This window comes from Strix uralensis, chromosome 5 (assembly GCF_047716275.1).
Source record: "Strix uralensis isolate ZFMK-TIS-50842 chromosome 5, bStrUra1, whole genome shotgun sequence".
NCBI lineage: Eukaryota > Metazoa > Chordata > Aves > Strigiformes > Strigidae > Strix > Strix uralensis.
In genome coordinates this window covers 81,500,045-81,506,182 of record NC_133976.1, presented here as the reverse complement: position 1 = coordinate 81,506,182, position 6,138 = coordinate 81,500,045, and the positions used below count along the sequence as shown (strand labels likewise).

General features: G+C 50.5%; 1 protein-coding gene across 1 annotated transcript in view; it reads left to right on the top strand.

The window, feature by feature from the left end:
• The first annotated feature begins 3,175 nt into the window (after positions 1–3,175).
• The window catches only part of TSPAN9 (tetraspanin 9), a 195,558-nt gene continuing 192,595 nt past the window's right edge, over positions 3,176–6,138 (top strand). The window contains exon 1 of the mRNA XM_074871948.1: positions 3,176–3,296. The gene's annotated coding sequence lies outside the window, so the exon portion shown is untranslated. The remainder of the gene's footprint in view (positions 3,297–6,138) is intronic.

Genomic DNA, 6,138 nt, shown 5'->3' with positions numbered 1-6,138 from the left:
CTTTGGTGCAATGGTTTCCGAGTGACCTTTTCTTCCCCATTATCCAGCTCATTTTTCCTTGGTTCTTTGACATCTTGGACCAGATGAAGGAGTTGAACTTGAGTGGTGACAGCAAAGAATAAAAACTGATTCAGACAGGTGAGAATACCCTCAAACTTGCTCTAAAGCAAGAGGCAGAGAGAACACGTACTGAGCCTCCAAGAAGCTGTGAGGGAGTCATGCTGCTTCATCAATCCTGCAAGCAGTCTACATCAAAACCAAGTAGCAAGGCAGCAGACGACTGACACACTTGTAATGCAACAGCAAGAGCAGGGTTACTCTACAAGGGAAGACTAGCCAGAAATTTAGGCTGACGACAGCTCTGTCAGTAACCTCACAGACTGGGGTATAGTCCCATAGCATCATCTAAGCAGGTGGTCAGAGAAAGAGTTGCAAAAGATTCCACGCCATGTAATGAGTTGGGGATGAAGTCAATCCAGGACTAGACACACACACAGATCCACAACATAGCTCAGACAATGACTGGAATGCCCAGATCTGAGCACAGATAAAGCCCCTGGGCTAAGGAGCAGTGGGTGCATGCTAGTCAGGGCACCTGAGGCATATTAGTGCATTCAAGGCCCCAGGAACAGCTTCCCCTCCCATCATGGTGTGTCCCACACCTTGCAAAGGTCTGGTTTTTTGGACAATCCTCCTCTTTGACACTAGATCCAGATCTACTGCACTGGTAGCCATGTTTTGCCTGCATTTGGGTAATTTAACATGTTGATTTAGCAACTAGTCAAGACTCCAGATCTGCGATCCATACCATTTTTAGCCTCTTAAATGAGCCACAAAGTACTGGTGCCCATTCTGAGGAAAATTAGCAGTTCATCATTAAAGAAAAGCACCCTTCTCACCTCCTTCAAATGGGCAATATAGCAATAATGATGGGAGGAACTTGAACACAGCAAAGCTAGAGAGCCTAGATGGATGTTCTCTTTCTGCCAAAAAGAGAAGCACCGACTTTCATTTTCAACCTCCCTAATTTCCCCACAGCACTCAGTACTGTTGCCATGTTGTTATTTAATCTGAAAGTGGTAGCTGGGACCCAAAGCAATCTGTCTGTTACAGTAGAGGGTGTATACCCAGTGACACTGGAAAGCTGTGTGTCCACTTCTAGATGCCTCAAACACAGTTACTCAAAGCTGTTTCAAAGGCTGTATGTAGCCTTTAGGTTTGCTGGTCAGATGCTGTAGACTCAAGTATATGGCTGATGAGGTGCAACTCTTTCTGTTCCTCACCGTATGGACAACAAGAGAGTGCCCCATGCTAGATTTGGTCACATGCAGAAGACAGCTCTTGAAGCTGAAGCAAAAGTCTAATGAGATTACTCTCCTAAGCTTATCAGTATATTGAAAAGAGATCTGCAGCCTAGCGCAGTCTCCTTGGTAGAAGGTGCATCTGCAGTACCAGCCACTTCAGTCCCCAGCTTCAGAGTGATCCTCAAGTTCTTCTGTAAGTGATTGTCAAGTTCATACGAAGTTCCCGTATATTTTTTACCTTCTTTCTAAGGTAGACTCCAAATGATGACTTGGTTTCATCTATTCATCTTTCACTTTGACTTGAACTACAGAAATCCCATATACCTGGGTATAAAGCTGCTTGTGCGTATGGCAACAGGTAAAGAACACATCATGCTATCTCTGTTAAAACAAACAAACACCAATAACACCACCACCAAAACAGTCAAACTTGTCCTCATTGTCTACTGGCTTCCTGCACTGCTCATCTTTGAGGAAGTGGTTCTTTATCTTCAAAGTTTGAGCCTGAGTTATTTAAAGATTGACAACAATTCTGGAATGAAGATCCTTCAGTCCTCAGGTACAATGGGAGTTACCGCATTAGAGCTACAGCATCCAGGAGATGGACCTTTTTCAGAGCCTAGAACCAAAGAACTAAATGAAATTCTCTCCACAGATCTCTATCTCCTGCTGCATTGCAAGTCAGGTTTCTTTCATTGCTTGCTTTAAGGTAAAGACATAGCAACATTTGTGTACTTTTGCACATAAATAAATGAAGAACACAAAGCTGCTGCACATGCTTCTGGCGGAGAGAGGAACAAACATGTGGTAGGTGCCAGCTGTGTTGTTGGCAGCACTACCACCAGGATGCTTAGAGTCTGTTGAACTGAGCGGTTTATAAAAATCCACACAAGACAGAATGGAAGGTATGAGAGAAAATATTGGGTGTGAACATGCCCTTGAGCTGGTAAATGTGACAACAGCAGCACCAGGGAAGGAAATGAGAATACACAGGGGACCTGGGAATGTGAAACAGATCTTCCTTCTGCAGAAATATCTACAGATGAGCCTTGAGTTGCTCTTCAGAGGGTTCCCCCCAGGAGGTCCATGTTCATAACTGCACTGGGCTGTGTCTGTAGGGATCTCTGTCCCGATTCTACCTCACTTCCCCCTCACACACCACTTGTCTTAGTGGTCCACGCCAGAACCTTCCTCAGCGGTGTTAAAACTCGAGAGACACCTCTGCTGCAGGCAGCGTTTGAAGTTGGTCCCAGTAACTTTTTGTTGCACTTCCACCGACACCCAGGGGAAGGCAGGTGGGAACTTTCTGTCGGATCTGAGAGGACCTCCCTCATGTCCTTCTCTCACCACAGATAACACCCTGTGCAGACCCCCGTCTCCTGCTACCAGAGCTCAGACGAGCTCACCCTCTGCGCTAGAAGCCACAGGGACCCCCTGGCAGTCGCCGGCTCGGGACCACCGAGCCGCTTAGCCACGGGTTTGCCATTTGCAGCAGCGGCCCGGGCGCCCGCGGGCGGGATTCGCCTCAGCCCGCCGGCTCACAGCTCCGCGCTGCCCCTGCCTACGCCAACCCTGAGGGGACGTTCAACCCCGGGCCCCTCAGGGCAGCGCGGGCAGGCGGTAGCTGCCCCCAGCCCCGGCGCAGCCCAACGCTGGCAGGGTGCAGGCGGGGGATGCCCCTGGCACCCACCCAAGAGGCTTCTGAGGGGCTCCCGTGGGATGGCGGCGGCCTCTCGCTCCCGAGCTCAGCCGGGCCGGCGCCGGGCGGCCCGAGGCGCGCTGGAGGCCCGGGCCGGCGCCGCTCCCTCCCCTCCTCCGCGGGGCTGGAGCCTCCCCTGGGCAGCGCCCCCAGCTCCTCCCCGCTCGGTAGCGCCGGTCCGAGCCCCTCCTCCCGTTTCCGCTGGCAGGAGCTGTAGCCGTGTCCTGCCGTTGCCTCCGCTGCTCGCCCGCCACTCGGCCCCATCCGGCCCGGCCCGGCCCAGGGACGCGCGGGTGAGACCCGGCGGCGGGGAGGGGCGGCCGCTTCCAGGCCCCGGGAGATGGCAGGAGCGGGGCGGCGGGGAAGGGGGGGGGGCGGGGGGCGCCGGTCGCAGGGGCCGGGGGGTGGGCGCCGGCCTGGCGGTTGGAGGCGCTGGGGAGCGGCGGGGTCCCGGCGGGTGTGGTGGGGTGCGGGAGGGGGTAAGGCGTGTGTGGTGAAAACGGCAACCTTCCCCCCCCTCAGTGTCTGAATAATTTTCGCGGAAACGGGAAAGTTATTTCGGAGGGACGAGGCGAGCCCACCGGTACGCGGTCCCGCTCTCCGCCGAGGAGCAGATGGCTTCGGCGGGGGATTTCTCCCCGCCACCGGGGAAAATACGCCGGTTGCAGCGCTAATAGTGCGGGGGGGGGCTTCCTTTCTTTTCCCCTTGCGCACCCCTCGAGGCTGCCGCGGGGTGTGAGGCGCGGAGCCGAGCCTTGGGTGGGTGGGTGGGTAGGAGCGCGGAGAAGCCCCCGCGGGGGGCAGGAGGGGGGCTGCGGGCCGGGGGGCGACGGCGGAGCTGGGCTGACAGCTCTCCTCGGCAGCCGCCCGCGGAGGGGGTGCCGACAGTTCTTGCCTTCCCACTTCTTATGTAAAACTTGACTCCAGCTTTGCCTTTTCCTGTTCAAGCTTTTGGAAACTTTTCTTGCTGAATCTTGGATATCCGCCTGTCACCGTGCTCCTGAGGGGAGGTGGGAGCTCTGGGAGCGCTGCCTCTCTCGAAAAGGCTCCAGAGGTTTCTCATGGGCAGAGGAGGACCTGTGGTATGGGGATGCTGTGTTGGGGCAAAACTAGACTACAAGGATGAATAAAGCTGCATTTCTTTACTTAGTCCTTTTATCAGCTCTTTTGTTCTATGCTTTTACTCTGTATAGTTTTGTGGTTTGAACCACAGGGCTAGGAATGGGGCACCTGATTTTCCTACCTGACCGCACTGAACTTATTTTAAGACTTTGGGGTAAGTCACCCGAGATTTGACTGGGAAAAAGTTGGATATTGTCCAGAACAGCCGTGAGAGTCAAATCATGCAGTTTGTTTGTGCTGTTACTCCTAGATGGGCCTAAACTTTACCTGTGGATGCCAAAACTTAACATATTACTGTAGCAGAGTTCTTAGTAACAGGTGCTGCAGGTAGTTTTCATGGTTTATTTGTTAAATTGATAGATAGATGAAATTCTTTATAGCCAGGGCATATAATGGCAAAGGATAACAGCCACTGAAGAAATGGATTTGTATGAGTTATATTGGTATAGAATACAGGGCCAAAGTTAGCACTCAATAATTTTAAAAATTTCAAAAGATAATTATCAATGTGATATGTGTGTGATTGATAACACCAAGGAAGAAAATCAGTCCTCATAGTTCTATGCCCTTTGCTTCCATTCTGCATTTTTTCTGACCTCCAAGAATGAAAAGTGATGGAGCTAATGTAGCTCCAATGCCTCCAGGTCTTTCCCTTTCATATTTTTTTAGACCTGTGATGTTCAAATTGCAAATTCTACAGACAAGGTCTTTTCTATAATGAGGCTGTAGAACTTATGGCAAATTTGGTTTTGGGCATCTGCACTTTCTTTAAAACTAATTACCACGAGTAAAGCTGCATGAGAAGACCATGGGGTCAGAATATAACTAATGCAGCATCATTTGCATTATTCAGACAGAGCTCTGAGCTTAGAATGATCCTGTTCATCTCTCTGGAGGAGGGTAGAGGGTTAACTGGGAATGTCAGTGTTATCTTAGTTATTGTGGTTATTTTAACAGAGATAGCCATCAGAGATGCATATCCCACAGTCTTTGCTTTCCTTGCTATTTTAAGTTATTTTCTTCCAGAGCATGCCAAACCTCAGCCTGTCCATGAGGGCATTTCCAACACAATCTATTTTTAGTGTTTAACCCCTCCCTCCCCAAATACACAAAAAAATTGCAATAAAAGAGTGAAGTATGGGAACAGCACAAAATAAAATAGCAAACCAATATTGAGGCTGCAGCACTGGTCGGAGGAGTTACTTGCAGATTTGTGGCGTGTGAAACTAGCAAGTTTGCACTAGAGAATCCAAGACTTTGTCTCATGATTACTCTGAGAGCTGGTATGGAGTTGGTTGGGCCCTGATCAGAAGAGACTGTTTGTTTTAGAAGCAGTACGATAACATTCCTGTTGCACTTGGGTTTTACAATTGAAAACCCATCTCAGGTTTTCACTCTTGTCATGTTTCAGAATTGTGCTGTTTGCAAGTGACTGATGCCCTGTTGGTTTTCTACATTGCAAGAATGTCGCTGCGTTTATTGATGCATATAAAAAGATGAGAATGCTTTAAAGAAGCTGGGCATGAGCCAGCAGTGTGCCCTGGAAGCAGAGGTGGTGGACAATACACAGGACTGTATTAGTAAGACTGCAGTCAGTATACCACGGGAAGCAATTATCTGTCTGTACTTAGCATTTGTTGGACAGAGTCTAGAATACTGCATCCACTTTTCTGACCTCAGAGACAAGAAAGGTGTGGATAAGCTGGAGTTAGTCCAGTGGAGGGCCACTAGGTCCATTGGGGGCCAGAGCACGTGCCATGGAACAGCTGGTCCTTGGTATGGGATGGGGAGCTGGGAGCCAAGTGTGGTAACCCAGCTGGCAAGGCGGGTGCCCCACCAGCCAGGGCCACGTCCCATGGTGCTGAGTTAGGCAGCCAGTGCTGAGCAAGAGTCTAGATCGTCAGGCAGGTTTGTGGTGATAAGGCAGGTCCGAGATCAAATTGAGACGTGAATCAGTGGGTTAGGATCAGGCCCAGTGGTGGTAATTAGGGTCAGACACGGTCCAGTTAGCAC